The sequence below is a fragment of the Equus asinus genome, chromosome 30 (assembly GCF_041296235.1).
Source record: "Equus asinus isolate D_3611 breed Donkey chromosome 30, EquAss-T2T_v2, whole genome shotgun sequence".
NCBI classification, from domain to species: domain Eukaryota; kingdom Metazoa; phylum Chordata; class Mammalia; order Perissodactyla; family Equidae; genus Equus; species Equus asinus.
The window spans coordinates 11,081,101-11,105,899 of NC_091819.1; the positions used below are offsets into that span (position 1 = coordinate 11,081,101).

General features: G+C 36.2%; 1 pseudogene; it reads left to right on the forward strand.

The window, feature by feature from the left end:
* The first annotated feature begins 23,128 nt into the window (after window positions 1-23,128).
* On the forward strand, window positions 23,129-24,119 carry LOC106836738 (small ribosomal subunit protein eS4, X isoform-like; annotated as a pseudogene).
* The last annotated feature ends 680 nt before the right edge of the window (window positions 24,120-24,799 follow it).

Below are 24,799 nucleotides of genomic sequence, written 5' to 3' on the forward strand. Positions count from 1 at the left end.
TGAGATGGAAAACTCTTAGCCAGATTAGAACTAATTTGAGAATTCAGGAAGGTGATCAGGTATAATATCAACTTGTACACTTAGCGATGTCTCTCTATAGCAGCATTTATCAACTAAAAACCATAATAAGAAATAAGACGTAAAGCAAGAAGAACTATAACGTATCTAGGAAATAACCTACCCCAAACACAAATGAATAAAAATCTAAACTAAAATAAGCAGAAGAATAAATGCAGAGACAAAATTTGTTCATGTTAAAATATCATTCCGCCCAAATGATCTATAAAATCACTGCACTATCAATGTAAATTTCATCAAGTTAGTTCAACAAATAAAAATTTCATGGAAGATAAAACGTCAGGGGCCAGCCCGGTGGCACAGATGTTCGCACGTTCTGTTTTGGTGGCCTGGGGTTCACCAGTTCAGATCCCATGCATGGATCTACCCACCACTTATCAAGCCATGCTGTGGCAGGCATCCCACGTATAAAATAGAGGAAGATGGGCACGGATGTTAGCTCAGGGCCAATCTTCGTCAGCAAAAATAGGAGGATTGGTGGTGGATGTTAGCTCAGGGCTAATCTTCCTCAAAGAAAAAAAGGTCAAATGTCTAAGTAAATTTTGTTTTGAAGAAAGAGGTGCTCATCATGCTCTATTTTAAGAAAGGCAACTAAACTATAGTAATAAACACTGTGTTGCTCTACTCCCAGAGAAATGGAATAAAATAGAGTGATCAGAAACAGACCCATATAGATATTGTATAAATGAGACCAGATTTCAATGGGGAAAAGATGGATTGTTTAGCAGATGCTGTTGATAAACAGGTTCATTAAATGGAGAAAAATAAATAATAGTGGATTCACAATGTATACAAACTGAATTCAGATGTATGCCAAATAAAAAACATAAAGAAGAAAAAGTTGATTCGCGAAAGGATTTCTGAAACCAGAACCCAAAAGAACAAAAAATTGGAAAGAAAAAATGTCTTGTATTTGATTACATTAAAATAGCAATTTTAGTTAACACAGGACATCTACAAATAAGTGACTAGGTCATAGACTGTGAGAACATATTCAAAATAATTTAAACCAATGCAAGAGTAAATAATCCACAGGAAAAAAGTTCCCTCAAATCAATGAAATGAAAGACACAAAATCCAGTAGGAAAAAAAATGGACAAAGGATATAAATAGGCAGCTCATCCAGGGGACACAAGTGGCTGACAATTTCACTAGTAGTCATAAAAATAGAAATTTGAACACTGATACATCACTTTATACTCATATGATTAGCAAAACTTCTAAACGGGATTGTATGAATTTTTTGGTGAAGACAGGGAAATGAAAACATTTATTCAGGGTTGGCGTTAGTATACTCAGTAGGATCACTCTGGAGATGAATCTGGAATTACTTAGTGACGTTAAACATGAGTATACCTTGTGACCTGCCATCCAAATCCTGAACATGCCCCAGAAATTCTGTATAGTTCCAGGAGGAACAGGTACAGAAATGTTCTTTGCAGTGACAAATGTTCTTTGCTAGCATTTTTGCTAGCATTCACGTGAAGGCAATATAGCTGTCTATCTAGAGGAAATATGCAATAAAACATGGAGGAATCCTGCAATGCAATACTATGGAACATCCTGAAACAGTAAAATATATGCTCACATACAATTGAATTTTTTTTTCTTTTTAGAGAAAGGCATTTGCCACATGGAGTGCCTCATTTGTATGCGTCTGGGGTCTTGGAAGCTTGACTACCGTATGTTCTCCAACAAATGGACCTTGAAATTTTGTTTGGAGGTTCTATCAGGGGAGCCCAGTTATCCATATACCCTTGATGGAAGAAAGGTCCTCCTCTATTGGGAAAGATCCATCTCTGACTGAGTGTGCAGTTTCAAGGGGGATTCACATGGAGCGGTGAGGGAGGAAGGGGCCATCTACCTAGCCAGTCAGATCAGCCAAATCAACCCTGGTGATCAATGGGGTGACAGATGTCACAGCCAGATTGCCCTCCCATCTGAAAACTTTTTAAAGTGTTAAAGAGTGTAAGCCTCACGGCATGATGCCATTTAATGTAAACAGATATGACCTGAAAACAAAAACAGTCATTAACTTAGATACATGCACATATATATATATCTATAACCAGGAGGGGAGCTGGTTGGGATTGTAAATGAAGAGTACGGATGATTATAAAAAACAAATTAAGTTAAATGAAACAAACACCTTGTGAAACTGTTGATGATTATGTGCCGCCCACTGAGGGGTAAGACGGGCTCTCTTAAATGTTCGTGAAGTCAAAAAAGAAAGAGTGATGGGGAACAGGCAGGAAGAACTGGATGGAGGAAGTAAGAGAGAAAGAGAGAGGAGGGAGAAGGAAGAAAACAAACTTGTATACCTCCTTTTCTGAAAGAAGTTTCCAGAATTTCTGTCTCACAATAGAAATTCTTGCCTCCAGCTTGAGTAGCCCTGCTTCAAATTTTCTGTGTTTGTCATCTGAGGTAAAAGGCATCTTAGGAATATGGAACTCATTTCTTTGTCTGCCAACTAAGAAATTACTGCTGGTATGAGAAATTCCAGGAGAAACATTAGATTGTTTTGAAATGCATCACTTTAAGAATTTGAGCTTGCTTGCTCTGCTTTTTAGAAGGATATCACCAAATTACATAAGTTTCAATGTAATTAATTTATTCTTGGACGCCTCATTGTCATCTTCCTGGGGCCTTAGCTGTTACCCTGGCATGATTGTCTCAAAGGCACAGCATGCTCTTATAAGATCTGGAAGATTTAATGAGTGGCACCTCGAAATCAGAGTTAAATATATAGTTTTACTTGTTCAGACGCAGCTCAGATATTATTAGAGAGGCAAAAGAACTTTCCTCATTTCTACATATTCTACTTCTTCTATTCGACTGCTCTCAAATCTTAGGTCTAATTTCTGAACTCATAGCTTTGCAACCTTGTCAACAAATTGGAAAGTTGTGCTGAAATTTCCATGTCTATCATAGCAGCTTTTCCCTTGCCCAAGGCAATGTGTTGGTCAATGTCTTCCATAGTCCAAACATTTATAGATTGGGACGCATATGGATGACTGAGTTCACTGTATAAGGGGCTGAATGAGAAGAATAATACTCTGGAAGTAGTATTGACTTGAATTTGGAGCATGGCCAAGAGTGGTAAGATATTAAGGCTCATAGGCATTCATTGGACTTGACAAAAGTGTAAAGCAGTTACATAAGGAAGTAATCGGTGTCCCTACAGGGGATTACACAGAAGAGAATGCAGTGGCAGCTAAAATCTGTAGCTCTAGCAAGGCAGGTAGACAGATGTTGGCATCTGTAGACAGATGTGTCTACCTGTAGGTACCTTGGCCTTGTCTCCACTGTGTGATTAGAGGAAGGATTTCCATTTCTAAGAAGAGGATGGAAAAGAACAACTTTTGTTTAAGCAGCTGATGTACTACGCATTTTGCCCCAACCAGGATTCAGAAGCAGAGGTTACTCGTGTGAGCTAGTTATGAGAAACTGGCTACGTGTTAGGGAGTTCATCCAGGTATAAGGCAAGAGCTCAGCTAGTGGAATTATTGTGCATGTTTAAATTCAGACAAGAAGTAGGGTGGGTTAATACGAACGCCAGAGAGTGGGCCCATGTTAGAATTCCTTAAGTTTCTCTGGTTTATGCCAGGCATAATTCTAGGGCCTGGAGTGTGGGTAAAGTAGGTGTTAGAGGGCAAATGACATCAGGCCTGGTAAAGGTAGGGATTATTATTGGTTTATTCACTACTGTCTCTCTCTCCCCCTAAAATAGTGTTTGACATAGAATAAGCACTCAATAAATACATGCTTAATGTTGAATAACTAAATAAAGAAATGGGAGGAGGTGTTTATAGGCTGAAGATCCAGCAGGTCCTGACACAAGTGCAGTTGTGAAATTGCTAATCATAGGTGTTGTCAGCCAAAATAGTCCCGTTGTGCATGATAGTGTATAATAACATAGGACAAAAGGCCATAAACAGATGTCTGAGAAATGAATATTTACCTTTTTTGTATCTATAACTTAGCATTACAAAACTATTTGAGTATTCTAGACTACCGAATACATATCTAAAAACATTTGAGAACCATGTAACTCATTTTTTTATGTTTTTTTTTTTTTTTTTTTTTGGTGAAGAAGCCTGGCTCTGATCTAACATTTTTTGCCAATCTTCCTCTTTTTTTTTTTTTCTCGCCAAAGCCCCAGTGCATAATTATATATCCTAGTTGCAAGTCATTCTAGTTCCTCTATGTGGGATGCCACCATAGCATGGCTTAATGAGTGGTGCATAGGCCTGGGCCCAGGATCTGAACTTGTGAACGCTGGGCCACCCGACGTGGAGCACGCAAACTTAACCACTTGGCCACAGGGGCCACCCCTCATGTAACTCATTTTTTTGAGCCAGTATAAATGAATGCCAAGTGTATTTTTTTTTTTGGTTTAATATGCGTATCAACAAGAGAAAACCATCAGAAATTATGATAATCTGAAATTACATTTTTCTTATTATTCAATTAAGCCTTTGTGACACTGTGAATCTTTTTACCAAGTCACCTAAACACATAGGTAAAATAACACTTTAGACTTGTAGGAGCAATGTCTTCACTGAAAAAAATCATTATTAAGTGAATCACCTGGAAAAATGTTTTTCTCAAGGGAGAAAATTACTTTCAAGAATTCTTTCAGACACAGTGATACTTTTTTTTAAAAAAAAATTTCATTTCTTCGCTAATGGATGCAGTATTTCATCATCAATGTTTTTTCTTAAATAGAAAATAAGCAATAAATAGATGCAGACCAGTTTCCTATTTGTACTTATTACTTACCTGTCTGACATCAAGCAACATCAAGGCAGGGCTAAAACTTTCCCAAAAGTAATCCCTGGAGCAATCTTTTCAGTTCCGGGATAGTGATCAACTCAGTCAATTTAGTGCAAAAAAGTCTTATTAAGTTGGTTGACGTTCTATAGAGAAAATAACGCAGTGAGTGGGATGACAAAGTTTCTGGTTTTAATGCTTTTATTTTGTTCCTCATGAAAGTGGCTCTATGCTACGCATCAAATCAAGTGCAAATCTTATTCCTATTTACGTCTGCAAAAGTAAACAAAGAGAAAGACATTCTCCTTTTCATTTGTTTGTTTCAATTGGCCCTCTGACCCAAAAATGCTGTAATAATGGACTTGTTTGTTATCTAATATAAAGCAAGCTTACAGTTTTAGGAGAATGAATATTTTAATTATTGGTGTATTCCAAAAGGCAGCTGCACAACACTTTTGTAAGTACGCCACCATTTAAGTAAGTAAATTGACAGGATACGTGTATTAAAAAAAATAAGGCTTGTAGAAAGTTTAGAGTTTCATGGATTTGAATTCTGAATGCCATGTTATGGTGATATAACTTTCAATATATTACATAGACCTTTGAGCCTCAAAAGAGTAATATTTTTTCAGTATTACGATAAAAATTAGGAAAAGCTCTACTATTGTTATTTTTACTGTAGCACACTTTATTCAATAACAATTCTTTGACTACTTACTGTGTTCACATTATTTTCTTTCAACAACATCTTTCTCATTAATATCTTATGGCTGTTATTTGCCCATAATTCTTCCAGTTATCCGGGCTCAAATTTTCAGATTCATCTTTAATTCTTCCCTTGTTCTTTACGAATGAGTTGGCTGACAAATCATTTAGATCTACAGCCATCCATGTTAGCTGTGGTATCTTTCTCATTTCCCAATACATTCGCTAGTTTGTTTCCATCATAGTTCAGTATTGTAGTCATTGTGCATTTGTCCTTACCTTGCCTCCTCACATTTTTCTCACGTTATTGCAATCCTCTGTATGTAGCAGCATGTTTTAACTGTTCTAAAATATGAATTCCGAATCATCTAATTCTTCTAGTTATAAAATTTCACTAGCCTGACACGATCTAATAAATTAAGCACAAAATATTACCTTGGCATTTGAAATCTCATAGGAGATAGTGCAGCTACAGTCCCAATATATTTCATCTTAAATGTTGAGGAAAATAATTTTAATCTCAAACCTCTAAACTGATAATATTCTCATTATCGTTAACTTCCAAAGAGCTTCATTATAAGGGATTATTTTGTTCTGGTTTACAGAGAATTACATAGTTACCTAATTTGCTAGATTTTAAGCTCCTTGAAGTCACAGCGTATGTGAACATTACTTATATTCTTTAGCAAAAGTTTCTTTTAGGTATCAGGCACTCTAAATTATCATTTTATTCCAAGAGAGCATTTTTATTTATTTTTCAACTAAGTTTTATTTGTGAAGTCACTTACTCTTCTATATACTATATTGGAGAGTAGCCATGGTGTTATTTTATGAAAAGAAAGAGAGTAGTGCTTATGGTGATATATATTTAGTCCATTCTATGAACATTTTTGACTCAGGGGTTGCCATGGGGATTGGGAATAGAAAATCTTCTGGAACACTCTGTTCTTAAGGGCTTAGCCTGGTGAAAAGAAGATACGGTAACAAATCAAGGCTAAAATATCATATTTTTAATGCAATGAAATGTATGGGGAGAAGTAAAGGGCCACGTGAGGAAAGAGTAAATGCTCTCTGCATGAGTGGAAAGTTTCATCAAGAAGGTAGTGTGTGAGCTGAGCATGAACAGGACATACATAGTCATGATAAGACTAGAGTCATTTGGCAAAGGCACTGAGCTATTCCAGCATCCTCTAGCAATATTAAATAGCTCAAAAGGGTTGGAGAGAAAATCTAAAATAGTTGCAGGGTGGTGAGCCATGAGGCTGAAAAGATGCACCGGAGTCATTTATCAAGGATATTGGTCCACATGCTGGAGTCATTTATCAAGGATATTGGTCCACATGCTGGAGAGTCTAGAAGGTGTCCGCCAAGCCATGGGGTCTCTGAGTGTCTGCATACCAGAGCCGAAAAGACTTGATTACATTCACATTTTTGGAAAAGTCATGGTTAATCGGTTAAATCATTGTTCCATGGGCTAATGTATTTATTTTGCAACTGAAGAAACAACGTAAACTGGTAAATATTTTCCAGGCATTTTATATTTCTAAAAGTGTCTCTATGCTTATCACCTCATTTACAGACTCACATAATGTGAGGTCTAGAAATCAGCCTTTCGAAGGCTGATTGTCCCTGCTTGATCCATATCTCAAACTTGGGTTAAAAAAGTCAAAAATGATTTTTCACAGTTCACGGGTCAAACAAATATGTGCTGGATAAGTTTTCACAATGAGTCAAAGAACACACATCTTAAGAAGCTGTCAGATACGCTCTGAGGAAAAAGCATGGTGAAGAATAATAAAAATAAATATGATGTGGTATTTTTAAAAAATAAATGATTTTTTTCCTCTGTAGTAGTGCTATTGAAATATGAAATAATGTAATAATTAGAAAGTAATTGTACACTGGTATCTTAATTTCCCTTTCCTATTTCCACAGATTATATTTATTTGAAATCTTGGGATTTATGATTCTTTGTCATCTCATTAGAATTTTGGGATAAGTTTGGGCTTTGCATGTATGTTTATGTAGACATTAATGTAAGTTAGTTAAGACTCAAGAAATATACCATATAAAGAAAAGCTAAGTTCTCGTGATTGTTGGTTTTTTTACATATTAGACAAAGGGGTCAGTAAATAATAACTCCTCTCCAACCACAAAAAATATAAATTAATATATTACCACACCAACTTTGAAAGCATTGGAAATTGTGGAGTTCGGAGGCAAGTGACTATTAAATGCTTATCAAATGTCCATAAAAGAGGAAAATATTCTAGTGTCGGGGGCATAATTGCTGAGAACGTTCTAGAGAACACATACAAACAGTTTTGACTTTTTATTTGAAAATACCTTAATGATTGCTCTAATCTATCACTTTGCTCTATGCCTCTTCACCTGAGCCTGGGTACTGTTTGAGTTCTAGACACCCTTTACCTCTGTCTGACCTGTCTGTCATACCACTTCCGTGGCTTAATTAGTGAGGTTACGCCTGAATACTTTTTTGGCCACATCATGGGCCCATATTCGGTAATGCTTTAATTTGGCTTCTCATGTTAATTCATCATTTGAGATAGAAAGCACAGCAGGGTTACTCTGTAGGTAAGCTTTTACAGAAATAATTGTGAGCTGACTAATCATGACCTTGGCTTTATCTATGCTCAATTTTTGATCTAAAACTTCAGTGAGCGTCAATTTGAAACCATTTCCGAGTACACTGAGAAATAGCATTTGAAGCTTGGGACCATAAATTCTCCTTTAGATATTTCCCTGTTCAGGGTAGATTGAGTAGGATTAAAGGGAGCAGTCATGCACTCAGGGTTAAGTAAAAAAGGTATTACACTTGAATGGTAATTTAGGGAGGACGCATGTTTTTCATATTACAGACACAGAGGGAAACCATGGCAGGAGACTATTCAACAGGGAAGATAAAGGGAAATGATGCTTTAAGTTTCCTTGACCCACAAACAGAAAGAAAAGCCATTATTAACCGAAACCAGGAGCAAGCGTAAGGCAGAGGACAATCACGCTCTGAATCACCCAGTAAGTTAGCTGCAGTGAGCTTTCACCAGGTAAAAACCTTCAATGATGTTGAATGTGATAATCAAGGTCTAGTTAAGCAGTTAATGAAGAATATTAGAATGGATTTTAAAATAACGTCTATTACAGAAGCAGAGAATCAGGGAAATATAGACTAAAACCAATATTCTATATATTTTGCACATATCAGGTTAAAAAAATAAATTGGAAACTACTGTGGAGGATGAGAATTGGCCACCTCAAGATATATCTTTGGCTTGATTATTTTTAAGAACAAGAGACTCTCAAAGAAACTTCGACCTTCCCCCTAACTGCCTGAAAGAATTTAAGATAGAAGACCTGTCCCCAAGACAGGCCACCGTCATAGATAACTCTGGGCATTGGTAGACTGGGAGGAGCCTTGCTAAGCTCATTTTTATCCACAGTCTCCCTCTTGGGTCACATTGTCTATAGATGGCTCAGCAAACATTGGTTTACCAAATGTTTCCTTTTCATCTCCAAGTGAAATGCCTTCCTCCCCTCTGAAGTCCCAAAGCACTCGCTTTACCTGTCTTTCTTTCTTTGTCTTTAGCTGAAAATGGTATTTAAGATGGTGGCTTCAGCCATTTTGATGAGTCACTCAGTTTTCCTGGGTCTCTTTCACATGTACATGATATTAAACTTTGATTTTCTCCTGTTACTCTATCTCATGTCAGCTTAATTCTTAGACTAGCCAGAAGGACCTAGAGGACAGAAGAATAATTCTTCCTCCCCTCACTACCAAGTCAGAATCTATATTAGGAAAATATTTTAGAAATTAGTCTGGTATTATACAGTAAAGATATCTAATGTTACTTGGCTTGAAATTTATACAAATGGGATTCTACTATATAGACATGTATTCTAGCAGATATTTTCAAGAATATATAATCTATAATAGAAAAGAATGAAAATGCTCCAAATATTCATGGAGAAATGAATGGAAAATAAACAGTGGAATACTTATGTTTTAACATATAGCACATAAAAGAAATCATCTGCTGCGTGCAATATATATTTTTTATTGAGTTCATAATAGTTTACATCATTGTGAAATTTTAGTTGTACATTATTTCTTGTCCATCACCATATACTTGCTCCCCTTCACTCCCTGTGTCCACTCCCGACCCTCCCTGCCCTGATAACTACTGAACTATTTTCTTTGTCTATGTGTTTGTTTATATTCCACATATGAGTGAAATCGTATGTTATTTGTCTTTCTCAGTCTAGCTTATTTTGCTTCACATAATACCCTCCAGGTCCATCCATGTTGTTGCAAATGGGATGATTTTATCTTTCTTTAGTGGCTGAGTAGTATTCCATTGTATATGTATATCACATATTCTTTATCCATTCATCGATAGATGGGCACTTGGATAGTCTCCACGTCTCAGCTATTGTAAATAATGCTATGATGAACATAGGGGTGCGTATGTTACTTTGGATTGTTGATTTCTAGTTGTTTGGGTAGATACTCAATAGTGTGATAGCTGGGTCATATCATAGCTCTATTTTTAGTTTTTTGAGGAATTTCCACACTGGTTTCCATAGTGGCTGCACAGTTTGCATTCCCACCAGCAGTGTACAAGGGTTCCCTTTTCTCCACACCCTCTCCAACATTTGTTATTTTTAGCCTTAGTAATTATAGCCATTTTAACAGGCATGAGGTGGTACCTTAGTGTAATTTTGATTTGCATTTCCCTGATGATTAGTGATGTTGAACATCTTTACATGTGCTTATTGTCCACCTGTATATCTTCTTTGGGAAAATGTCTGTTCGTATCTTCTGACTATTTTTTGATTGACTTGTTTGCTTTTTATTGTTCAATTGTGTGAGTTCCTTATATATTATGGAGATAAACACTTTGTTGGATATATGATCTGCAAAAATTTTCTCCCAATTGGTGGGTTGTCTTTTTGTTTTGATCCTAGTTTCTTTTGCCTTGCAGAAGCTCTTTAGTCTGATGAAATCGCAATTGTTTATTTTTTCTTTTGTTTTCCTTGTCTGAGAAGACATGGTATTTGAAAAGATCCTTTTAAGTTTGATGTCAAAGAGTGTATTACGTATTAACTTCCAGGAATTTTATGGTTTCAGGATTTATCTTTAAGTCTTTGATCCATTTTGAGTTAATTTTTGTGTATGGCATGAGATGATGGTTTAGTTTCCTTCTTTTGTAAATGATTTCCCAACATCATTTATTGAAGAGACTATCTTTTCTCCAATGTTTGTTCTTGTCTCCTCTGTCAAAGATTAGCTGTCAGTAGATGTGTGGTTTTATTTATAGGCTTTCAGTTCTGTTCCATTGACCTGTGTGGTACCAGTACCATCCTGTTTTTATTACTATGGCTGTGTAGTACATTTTGAAGTCAGGGATTGTGAAGTCTCCAGCTTTGTTCTTTTTTCTCAGGATTGCTTTAGCAATGTGGGGTCTTTGGTTGCCCCATATGAATTTTAGGATTCTTTGCTCTATTTCTGTGAAGAATGTCATTGGGATTCTGATTGATATGGCGTTTAATCTGTAGATTGCTTTGGGTAGTATGGATATTTTAACTATGTTTATTCTTCCAATCCATGTGCATGGAATCTCTTTACATTTCTTTATATCATCATCTATTTCCTTCAATAATGTCTTATAGTTTTCATTGTATAAGTCCTTCACATCCTAGTTAAATTTATTCCTAGATATTTTATTCTTTTTGTTGCAATTGTAAATGGAATCATATTCCTGTGTTCTCTTTCTGTAGGTTCATTATTGGAGTATAGAAAAGCAACTGATTTTTGTAAGTTGATTCTGTATGCTGCAACTTTACTGTAGTTATAAATTATTTCTAATAGTTTTCCAATGGATTCTTTAGGATTTTCTATATATAAGATCATTTTGTCTGCAAACAGCAAGAGTTTCACGTCTTCACTCCCTATTTGGATTCCTTTTATTCCTTTCTCTTGCCTAATTGCTCTGGTCAAAACCTCCAGTACTATGTTGAATAAGAGTGGTGATAGCGGGCATCCTTGTCTTGTTCCTGTTGTCAGAGGGATGGCGTTCAGTTTTTGCCCATTGAGTATGATGTTGGCTGTGGATTTGTCATATATGGCCTTTATTATGTTGAGGTAATTTCCTTCTATCACCATTTTGTTAAGAGTTTTTATCATAAATGGCTAATGGTTCTTGTCAGATGATATCTCTCCATCTATTGAGATGATCATGTGGTTTTTATTCCTCATTTTGTTAACGTGGTGTATCACATTGATTGATTTGCTGATGTTGAACCATCCTTGTGTCTGTGGTATAAGTCCCACTTATCCAGAGGTATGATCTTTTTGATATATTGCCGTATTTGATTGCCAATATTTTGTTGAGGATTTTTGCATCTATGTTCATCAGCAATATTGGCCTGTAATTTTCCTTTTTTGTGTTGTCCTTGTCAGGTTTTGGTATCAGAGTGATGTTGGCCTCACAGAATGTGTTAGCAAGTGCTCCATCTTCCCTAATTTTTTTGAACAGCTTGAGAAGGATAGGTATTAAATCTTCTCTGAAAGTTTGGTAGAATTCTCCAGGGAAGCCCTCTGGTCCTGGGCTTTTATTTTTGGGGATGCTTTTTATTACTGTTTCAACCTCTTTACTTGTGATTCGTCTACTCAGATTATCTATTTATTTTTGATTCAGCTTTGGGAGGTTGTAAGAGTCTAAGAATTTATCCATTTCCTCTAGATTGTCCATTTTGTTGGCATATAGCTGTTCATAGCATCCTTTTATCATCTTTTATATTTCTGTGGTATCCATTGTTACTTCTCCTCTTTCATTTCTAATTTTATTTACCTGAGCTTTCTCTCTCTTTTTCTTTCTAAGTCTGGCTAGGGGTTTGCCAGTTTTGTTTATCTTCTCAAAAAAACAGCTCTTTATTTCATTAATCCTTTCTACTGCCTTTTTTGTTTCAATTGCATTTATTTCTGCTCTGATTTTTATTATTTTTTTCCTGTCGACTTTGACTTTGTTTGTTTTTCCTTTTCTAATTCAGTTAGGTGTAGTTTGAGATTGCTTATCTGGGATTATGCTTATTTGTTAAGATGAGACTGTATTGTGATGAATTTCCCAGTAAGTACAGTTTGCTGTATCCCATACGAGTTGGTATGGTACGTTTTCATCTTTGTTTGTCTCCAGAAATTTTTTTATTTCTCCTTTAATTTCTTCAATGATTCATTGGCTGTTCAATAGCATGTTGTTTAGTCTCCACATCTTTATCCCTTTCTCAACTTTTTTCTTGTAATTAATTTCTAGCTTCATAGCATTGTGATCAGGAAAAGATGCTTGTTATTATTTCAATCTTCTTAAGTTTATTGAGGTTTGCCTTTTTTCTTAACATATGCTCTATCCTGGAGAATGTTCCACGCACACTTGCGAAGAATGTATATTCTGCTGTTTCTGGATGGAGTGTTCTATATGTGTCTATTAAGTCCTGCTGGTCTAGCTTTTCATTGAATTCCACTGTTTCCTTGTTGATTTTTTGTCTGGATGATCTATCCATTGACGTGAATAGAATGTAGGCCCTCTACTATTATTGTGTTATTATTAATGTCTCCCTTTAGGTGTGTTAATAGTTGCTTTATGTACTTTGTTGTTCCTGTGTTAGATGCATAGATATTTATAAGTGTTATGTCTTCTGGTGGAGTGTCCCTTTGACCATTATATATTGCCTTTCTCTGTTACTCTTTACCTGTCTTATCTTGAAGTCTACTTGTCTGAGATAAGTATTGCAACACCTTCTTTCTTTTGTTTGCCATTAGCTTGGAGTATCATCTTGCATTCCTTCACTCTGAACCTGTGTTTGCTGTTGGAGCTGAGATGTGTTTCCTGCAGGCAGCATATTTTGGGGTCTTGTTCTTTAATGCATCTCACCACTTTGTGTCTTTCCATTGGAGAATTCAATCCATTTACATTTAGGGTGATTATTGATGTATGAGGGCCTAATGCTCCCATTTCGTCACTTGTTTTCTGGTTCTCCTGCATTTCCTTTGTTTCTCACCTCATGTGTTTTGGTCTACCGATTGAGTTATGTAGTTTTTTTGTTGTATTTCTTTCTTTTCTCCTTATTTATTATTTGTGTCACTGTTCTGATTTTTCATTTAGTCATTCCCATAAGATTTGTATTCAAAATCTCATAGATAAGATAGTCCATTTTCTCATGGCCTCTTATTTCCTTAGACTAAACCAATTCAATCCCTTTCCTCTTCCCCTCCTAAGTTGTTTTTCTCACATCTTATTCCATCTTGTATTGTGAGTTTGTGGTTAAAATGACAAAATTATCTTTGTTTTTGCTGTTTTCCTTCCTTTATCTTTAATGTTATATTTGAGTATTTGCTAACCTCTTCTGATGTATAGCTACAATTTTCTGATTTTGTCTACCTAGTCACCTCCTTACTCCATGCTTTGTAACCCCTTTCTCTCTTTTTTTTCAGGTATGAGGGCCTTCTTCAGGATTTCTTGGTGGGATGGGTCTTATGGTTATGAACTCCCTTAGCTTTTGTTTATCTGAGGAAGTTTTTATTTCTCCATCATATCTGGAGGATATTTTCACTGGATAGAGTATTCTTGGCTGAAAGTTTTTGTCCTTCAAAAATTTGAATATGTTATTCCAGTCTCCCCTAGCTTGTAAGGTTTCTGCAGAGAAATCTGCTGAAAACCTGATAGGGGATCCTTTGTAGGTTATTTTCTTCTGCCTTCCTGCCCTTTGTATTTTTCATTTTCATTCACTTTTGCCAGTTTCACTACTGTATGCCTTGCCATAGGTCTTTTTAAATTGACATATTTAGGAGATCTGATAGCCTCTTCTACATGGATTTCCATATCCTTCCCCAGGCTTGGGAAGTTCTCTGTTATTATTTCTTTGAACAAACTTTCTGCTCCATTCTCCTTCTCTTCTCCCTAGTGAATATCTATAATTCTTATGTTGAATTTCCTAATTGAGTTGGATATTTATCAGAGACTTTCTTCATTTCTTTTTAGTCTTAGTTCTCTCTCCTCCCCTATCTGGAGCATTTCAATATGTTTATCCTTAATTATGCTGATTCACTCCTCTATGATGTCCACTTGAGTGTTCAGGGAATCCGTATTTTGTTTTATCTCATCGATTGTGTCTTTCATCTCCAGTATTTCTGATGGATTCTTCTTTACACATTCAATCTCTTTCGTGAAGTAGCTCCTGAACTTGTTGAATTGTTTCTCTACATTCTTTGTTAACTTGTTGAGGTTTTTTTTGTTTTTTTAAGATTTTATTTTTCTCTTTTCTCCCCAAAGCCCCCCAGAACATAGTTGTGTAGTTTTAGTTGTGGGTCCTTCTAGTTGTGGCATGTGAGATGCCACCTCAGCATGGCTTGATGAGTTGTGCCATGTCTGCACCCAGGATCCCAAACAGCAAAACCTTGGGCCACCAAAGTGGAGCGTGTGAATTTAACCACTTGGCCATGGGGCTGGCCCCTGTTGAGTTTTTTGATGATGGCTATTTTGAATTCTCTGTCATTTAAATTCCATATTTCTGTGTCTTCAGGGCTCATTTGTGGGTACTTGTCATTTTCTCTCTGGTCTGGACATTTGATATAATTTTTGATACTGCTAGAGGGCATGGCTTTGTCCTTTGTCAGCCTGGTATTGTTTGATTGCAATTGCCACCTATGGCCCCTAGGTGAGAGGGGTCAAGAGCCACATTTTCTGAGCCCTCTGCCTTCTGCTGGGATCCCAGGTGCTGGAGCCAGTGGTGGGCAGGGTGTGGGAAGGCCACTTTCTCCTGCATGTTCTCATGGGGTTACTTGCTCTGCTCTGGCTATCTGCTCTCCTGGGATGTTAGCTCGATGAGGTAACCCCCTGTGATGCTTTCACCCTGGTAGGGGGCTTACCTCTAGGCCATGAGGGACCTTGGGGATCTTTGATGTTCCCTCCCTGCTTCCTTCCCTCTCAGAGGCTGCACACAGTCCCAGATCACAGTCTTTTTGTGAGGGAGCAAAGTTTCCTCTTACCCCATTACACCTCCTCCTCTGAGGACTCCAGCCTCTCCACCCTCCAATGTATGGCTGCGTGGGTCTCTCAGACATCTTTTGTATTGTATGAACATCCTCTGTCGGGGTATGAATGTCTTTTTCATTGTATCGTGGAGGGGAGTGATCACTGGGAGAATGATGCTGACATTCACTCTGCCATGATGCTGACATCATTCCTGCATGCAATATTTTTAATCATCAGAGAGGAGAAAAAAAAATCTCAATTCTATTTCTTCCTTATTATACTAAAATGAATGATCAATATTTTTAGTCTCAGATATGTGAATCTGTGGGGGGAAAGTTCAAAAACAAGCAAAATTTTATAAAATATAGTTTACTGCTAAAATATATTGAAACAATGGTAAATACAACATTTCAGATAAAAGTCATTGTAAAGGTGGAGATAGGTTTATGGTAGGGTGCTTCCTTTCAAGTGGAGCATAGGAGTTACAAAATACTTCATAATTTGGGCAATCTCAAGATTTGTTGGTTCATTTTTTTTAACATTTTGTTTTATAATTTACACATCATTTTGTTATATCAAAATTTCATGATTAAAAATGTCTGTACGGCAATAGGTCCAATACATAGGAGTGTTTTCGTACAATTAGAAAAAAAATTGAGAGGAGAAAAAAATCTCAATCCTATTTCCTACTTATTATACCAAAATGAATGATTAACCATACAAATGTTGAAAGGAAATGTTGTTTTTAGAAAATTGAAAAGAATGTTAGATGTACAGGTTGAAGTTACAAGCCTAGGTGGAGTTGTCACCCAGGAAAATGTCCCCAAAACATTTTCCATGTCTAATGCTTTGTTGTTGTTGTTGTTGTTTTTAAGATTTTATTTTTTCCTTTTTCTCCCCAAAGCCCCCCAGTACATAGTTGTATATTCTTCGTTGTGGGTCCTTCTAGTTGTGGCATATGGGACGCTGCCTCAGCGTGGTTTGATGAGCAGTGCCATGTCCGCGCCCAGGATTCGAACCAACGAAACACTGGGCCGCCTACAGCGGAGCGCGCGAACTTAACCACTCGACCACGGGGCCAGCCCCTCTAATGCTTTGTTTTTAAGTTGTGCTTGCTCATAGGAACCAAGGCAGAGCATTGCCAGGTGGCCACACCCCAGAACCAGTCCAAACCAGAAAGGTCCAAGATGGCTATGGAGTGCTGTGCACAAAAGGAAACGTGCAAAAGGTGCCGTGTGCAGCAAGGGAAGATCTGTGCATGCCCCAAATGCCCTGCCCCAGTGATGACATGGAGACCCCTTACCCTTCATATCCCATAATAACTCTGCTCACCTGCCCTTCAGGGAGAGGGTGTTTTAGAGCATGAGCTCTGCCTCCTCCATTCATTGATCAATGCATAAAATTTCTGCTCTGCTATTCCAAACCTGGTCTCATTCTATTGGTGCGAGCAGCTCTGGGCAAAAGGACCCACTTGTGGGTCACTGGTCCCTTAGGGCTCAGTGACAGGGTAAGATTGTTCCTGAAAATATCGTACATGACTTGTACATGGATTATACTGACTCAGGTGCTGGTATCTTAGAAAGGCAGAGGACTATATTGCCAACCCACATTGACCAGCTGTGTCAGCAAGTTTGTTTGTGGACAGAATCTAAGCAAACAGGAATGGTGAGGCATACCTCTTTCCAGTTTTCTCCTGAATGTCCATTCCTGATAACCACATTTAAAAATATATAACTGTAGATATTTTAGTATCTGGCTCAGTGTGTTAAGAATCAGTTTAGCTGTGGTTCTAGTTAAGAGGTAACTGTAGAGGAAAGAAAGTGAAGGCTAGAATCAGACATAGCGGTAAACCCAAAAAGCAAAGTGCCCAGGGAATTCACTTCCAATTGAATTGTTTTATTTACAATTGACTATAAAATAGATCCTATGCATTTTGAAATGGAGGCATTGATTTAACAATATGTGTTTCCCAACTAGTGAAATGATTTATGTTATTTTGAACTTTAGCACATTGAAAATTGGATAAAATACCAATAGCATTGTTTCTCTATGATATGAAATAGCAATATACCATTGTAGTTACATAGAACCATGTATGTTTACTTACAGGTGAATTACTAATTCTAATAATACACATAAAATATATTTTATGAAAAGTATGCATTTTCCTAATTACTTATTTAACATAACCACACATTTTCTATATTTTTAAAGACAATTTGATAATTTCTTTTTCTGAATCAACTGATGTATACTCAGACTTCCAATTTTTCTACAGATTGCTTTTTATTCACGTTAGTCACATAATTTAATTTACTTCTCAAATTAGTGTAACTATTTGTAAAGATAAGCTTTCTTGTTATCTCTAGTCTAGTAAATGTCGCTGTTGTCTTAGTTCAGGTTCTCCCAAGTTATCCCTGGGACGAGAATTTGTGAGGAATAGTTCATTTGGGAAGTGGGGAGGATATTAACTAGGAGTGTGCACAAACAAGCTTGTTTGGGTGATGAAAACGTTCTGCATCTTGATATTGGTATGGGGTGACATGGTTGTATGCTTTTGTTAAAACTGATTGACTTGTACAGTTATGATGTGTGCATCTCCTTATATACAGAATATACTTCAATAAGAATATAGTATAATAAAAGGATGCAATTAAATTAAAAAGTATTCAAATTTGTCAACTTTTTCTAAATACATCATTTTAAATAAGGTGACTGTAAATTATAAGGGATATAATAAATAGTAATTTTATAAATCTGGATAAAATATATTTAGTAAACTTTCCACACATCAAGAAAATGAATAACTCCAATGGCTGGGTATCAAATATTTTTGTAAGTTAATTTTTATTTTATTTGTTTTAAAAATGGATAATGGTAAGTATCACATTGCTATGGTGTTTAGTCTTTTGAGTCACCTAAAAACTTTTTATTATAGGAAATTTTAAACATACAAAAGTAAAGAAAATAGTGAAATAAATCATCATATGCTCCTCAAACTTTATTTACCAATTAATAACCTATGACTCATTATTATTTATCTATATTCTCATCCAATTATTTTGAAGCAAGTTTCAGCATTTGCCATTTAATTAATAAACACTTAGTAACTTTCTTTAAAGAAAAATTCTTTAAAAATTAATAGCAATAACATTTTCACAATTAAAAATACTTAATAATTCCTTAATACCATCATATATCCAATAAGTGAAATTTCTATGATTGTCCCATACTTTTTTTAGTTATTGTGTTTCAATGAGGAATTAAATAAAATCCATACATTAAAAGTGGCTTTCATATCTAAGCCTATTTAATTATATATTTCTTTCCTCTTTATTTTCCTTTTGCTATTTATTGAAAAATATATGCTTTCCTTTGAAGAATTTCACTATCTGGAACTATCTTTTGTATTTCCAACAAATTTATAGTTAAATATTAAAATTTTATTGCACTTACATATTTTAGAAAAAAGCTTTTTATAGTGTTGTACATTTCCATCAAAAGGCAAATAAAGTCATAATATTAGCAACTATAGGTGCTCATTGGCTTTATTATTAGTTTACTAGCAATTGCAAGATAGTACTATTCTAAATCCAGCATTCCTTCTTTATTATGTTTTTTATAAAGATAAATTTTTCATTCATCAACTATTTTTCTACTGTAGGATATTGTTCATATGACAAAAGTGAGATAAATCCTCTGTTCCCTTTATTCATCAGTTTTCAAAGTACTTTGTTGGTTTCCATGGTAAACAGACTCTAAGGTAACCCCCCTCAGTGATTCCTCTGCTCCTGGTTTTCACTCCTGTGTGTAATCATTTCACCTTGAGTGAGAATGAGACCTGTGATTTGCTTCCAACTAAAAGAATATGGCGAGGAGATGAGATGTTGCTGCCAAGATTATGTTGTATAAGTCTTCATCTGAGCGGACAGGAATTAGATTCTCCTTGCAGACTTGATGAAATAAGCAGCCATGTTGGAGAAGTCCACATGGCAAAGAACTGTGGGCAGCTTCTAGGATCTGACGACAGCCTCCAGCTCATAACCAGCAAAAAGCAAGGACCCTTAGTCCCATAGCCATAGGAATTGAAGCTCTATAGCCACATTGAATCTGCAAACAATATGAATAAGTTTGGAAATAAATTCTTCCCCAATTGACCCACCAGATGGGAACATCACCTAGCAGAGAGTTTCATTACAGACTTATCCAATTCTCCCCTGAGCAGAGGACCCGTCTAAGCTGGATTCAGACTCCTGACTCACAGAAACTGTAGGATAATAACTGTGTGTTGTTTTAAGCCACTAAGTGTATGGTGATTTCTTGTGCAGCAATAGAAAACTAATGTAGTTTCCTAGCACACCACAAAGTTGACCAAGAGGTTGTTGTTGTTGTTAAGTGTCATTATAATCCCATGGATTTAATTATATGTGCTTTTATTAAATGTAATTGTTTTATTGAGGCCATATTGGTTTATAACCTTGTGTAATACCAGGCGTACATTTTTATATTTCACTTTCTGTATAGACTGCATCATGTTTGCCACCAATAGTCTAGTTTTTATCCTTCGCCATTCATATGTTCCCCTCCCCCCTTTCCCTCTGCCCTCACCCTCCTCCCTGCTGGTAACCACTAATCTGTTCTCCTTATCCTTGTGTTTATCTTCCACGTATGAGTGAAATCATGTGGTGTTTGTCTTTCTCTGTCTGGTTTATTTCACTTAACTTAATACCCTGAAAGTCCATCCATGTTGTTTCAAATGGCACAATTTTATCCTTTTTTATGGCTGAGTAGTATTCCATTGCATATATAGACAACATCTTCTTTATCCACCAGTTGATGGGCAGTTGGGTTGCTTCCATGTCTTGGCTATTGTGAATAATGCTGCAATGAGCATAGGGATGCATGCATCTCTTTGAATGGTTGCTTTCATGTTCTTTGGGTAAATACCCAGCTGTGGAATAGCTGGATTGTATGGTAGTTCTATTTTTAATTTTTTGAGAAATCTCCATACTGTTTTCCATAGTGGCTGCAGTAGATTGCATTCCCACCAGCAGCGTATGGGGGTTTTATTTTCTCCATATCCTCTCCAATATTTGTTATTTTCTGTCTTGTTAATTCTAGCCGTTCTTATGGGTGTAAAGTGATATCTCACGGAAGTTCTAATTTGCATTTCCCTAGTAATTAGTGATGTTGAACATCTTTTCGTGTGCCTGTTGGTCCACTGTATATTTTCTTTGGAAAAATCATATATGCTTTTAGGATTCATCAGAGTTATTAATCTTATTAATGCTCAAAATCTTCTTTTTTTTTTTTAGTGAGAGTCCCTACAAGTTAACTCCTGAGTTCATTGACATAGTCCATAGTCCTTGATAGCTTCTCTCTTTCTGCTATGTCAAGATTTGTCAGTCTCTTCTTATACATTTGTTCCCAGACCTGGAACTAACCATTTTCCTTAAAGAGCTCTTGTTCTTTTTAATGGGAAATAGTAATTAAAGATCACAGTTTTGATGGTATGCATATCCATGGATTATCATACATGCTTATCTACTTTCCCATCCCTCAAAACTTAGATTCTGAATAACATAAAAAAAACCTCATTTGCTTTATTACAAACTGCACACATAACATTCTCAGAATAATTATAATAAAACATATCTCAACACTATCACTATATGATGACTGGACAATGATAACATATTTTAAGATTTTTTCTTTTTTTTTTAATCCATAGAGATGTGTTTATTATTAATTGAAATAGCAACTCAACAAAGTTTTACGAGTTGATCTTTTAAAATATTCTTGCAAGTCAATTTTTATTTGTTTTGAAAATGGATGATGATGAATATCACAGTACTATGATATTTAGTCTTTTGACTATTTTGAAACATGTATAGAAGTTGTAATCAGAAAGATCAATGCAAGCATACTTGAATTTGTCCTGGCAAAGAAAAACACATAAATAATTTGAGTAAACGAAAACTTTCATGTGCTTTAAAATTGGTAGTTAAATATTATTAAAGCTAAATATTATTGCTATATAGTAGTTTTGGGAAATACTATAGGAAATTGATGTAATTGTGTTTTTTGATATAATATTGTTACTCTCTGATTCACAAACCGTGAATCTGGATGCCATCTTTGAATCCTCTTCTCTTGCCCTCTTCAATGTTCCTTGAACTCTCCAATGTTGTTACAAAACTATCCCTTGATTGCTCTTCCCAAAAGCCACTCCCCAAATTTAGATCCTTATTGCCTGTCACATAGGCTCTTATAACAGTGTCAGCAGAGGTCTAACGGGGAGCCTGAATTCCAGCCTGCTGCAGTGATGAAGCAACCGGTCCCTCTGGGTTGGCAAGGAGCCAAGCGGGGAATCTCTACGTCTACCCATAGGTGGTAGTAATGAGGCATTGCCTCCTTCCCTTAGAGATGTGGTGTCATAGCAGATCTGATAAAACAGATTTAGATAAAATACAGAGTCTCACAATATAATATTCAAAATGTCCAGCATACAAAAGAAATAAGTTATACCAAGAACCAGAAAAATACCACCACTAGGAAAATACTTCAGTGCTGAGATAACAAAGAGATGAAGACAAAAAGATAGTTTCTGCTTCTGAGAAAACGCAGTGTTAGAGAACAATATTAACGGAACAGTATAATCTGCTATATTGAAATACAAAATCTCACACCTCTTAGGATATTTGTCTTTTAAGGTTAAATTCTGTTGAAGATTATAATTTTGTTTCAATAGTATATTCTGGGTCAACACCTTATGAAAATGGATAGGATGTAATCACATAAAGAGTTAATTTGCAGAATATTTAGAAGACTCCTTTTCCCAAAATAATTTTCCTCTGTTACTCACTCTAGCACTTGCAATCTGGCACCATTTTATTCAGAATCTTGGGTCTACTGAAGGCTACTTAAAATGAATAAGTATCTAATTAGTATCACAGGATTAAATATACCATACATATATTTGAGTTGAGGAAAGCAGCTGATGAAAGGTCTAAATGTACCCTGTTCCTGAAAATGGTTTTACCTGACATCTAGGAAAATCAGGAAGATAATGAGTTCTTGTGAGACCTGTGGCCAGCGAAGAATAATACTACCTTAGATGTGTCGTTTTGACCTTCTTTTACAAAATGTTTTTTATTTATATTATTTCATTTGCTTTATACCTCATCCCTCATGCTCAAGGCAGCTAAGAGTACACATGGTGTATAAACTATAAAGATCTGTTTTAGAATTTTATCTAAAGTCTTTTTTCTCTTTGCTTTAATAGATTATATATCTGTATATTTCTGGAGCTATGAATATTTGATAAAAGTTTTACTAAACATGTAACCATTAACACTGCAAAAACAAACTGATGTGGAGAACTGGTTAATTTTCATAATATCTTGGCTATTACAGTTAACAAATATACATATGATGAGAAATAGTTTTTTAAATCACATGGATCCTTTCCACAGGTCTCCAGCTTCAAGATATAAAGGAGAGCTCTTTTCATGCCTAGCGCAACCATGGCTCATGGTCCCAAGAAACATCTGAAGTGAACAGCAGCTCCAAAGCATTGGATGCTGGGTAAATTGACCAGCATTTGCTCCTCATCCATCTACTGGTCCCTACAAGCTGAGGTACTGTCTCCTCCTCATCATTTTCCTAAGGAACAGACTTAAGTATGCCCTAACTGGAGATGAAGTAAAGAAGATTTGCATGCAGTAGTTCATTAAGATTGATGGCAAGCTCCAAACCAATATAACCTATGCTGCTGGTTTTATGGATGTCATCAGCATTGACAAGACTGGAGAGAATTTCCGTCTGATCTATGGCTCTAAGGATAGCTTTCCTGTTCACCGTATTACACCTGAGGAGGCCGAGTATCACTTGTGCAAAGTGAGAAGGATCTCTATGGCATGAAAGGAAACCCTCATCTGGTGATCCATGATGCTGGCACCATCTGCTACCCTGATCCTCTCATCAAGGTGAATGACATGATTCAGATTGACTTAGAGACTGGCAAGATACCAATTTTATCATTTGACATTGGTAACCAATGTGTGGTGGCTGGAGATGCTCACCTGGGAAGAATTGGGGTGATCACCAACAGAGGCAGATACCCTGGTTCTTTTGATGTAGTTTATGTGAAAGATACCAGTGGCAATAGCTTTGCCACTTGGCTCTCCAACATTGTTTTTTTCTGCAAACCTCCCCAGTACATAGTTGTATATTTTTTAGTTGTGGGTCCTTCTACCTGTAGCATGCGGGACACCACCTCAGCATGGACTAACAAGTGCTTCCATGTCTGCGCTCAGGATCCGAACCAGCGAAACCCCAGGCTAAGCAGAGCACGTGAACTTAACCACTCGGCCACGGGGCTGGCACCTCTCCAACATTTGTGTTATCAGCAAAGGCAATAAACCATGGATTTCTCTTCCCTGTGGAAAGGGCATCTGCCTCACCACTGTTGAAGAGAGAGACAAGAGACTGGCAGCCAAACAGAGCAGTGGGTGAAATGATCTCTAGGTGACACGGCCAGAAGAGTCTTTGTACTGAATTAAAGTTAACACAGCATGAAAAGAAAAAAGATAAAAAGGAGAAATAGAACTTTCAAGTCTACCTCTACTGATTAGGATATATAATACAGTAAAATATGTAATTCTTCAGTAGACTCTACAAATATGATGAACCAACTACATGACTGCAAAATCAAATCATTAGATTTTAGATACAGAAGTTTCACGTAAAGATGGGTAAGCCAGCATGAATCCGGCAGAGTAAATATCATTTGTTTCCTTCAGGTCAATTTAGGGCTTAACCGAATGGTCTTGTTTTTAAATATAAAACAAGATTCTTTCATTTATCAGATTAAAAAACTATTAACATATAAGTGGGCCTTTTTGAAGAATTCTGTATAAGCTACTTAGTAGTTATGTTAAAGCTTTTAAAATGAAAAGCTTTTAAGACTTATTCCAACAAGGTATCTTTACTGGTAAAAACTCAAAAGTGTGATTGTTTACTTGATATGAATGACCCCGTGAACTCTGAAATGAATGGCAGAATACAGATAATTGTATTTTACACTCACAGCTATAACCTGCATTGTGTACAATCTATTTAGAATTGCTATGATGTTACATTACAGTCTGTTTTATGCCTAATGTTTTCATTCTAGCATTTCTAAATTTCTCTGC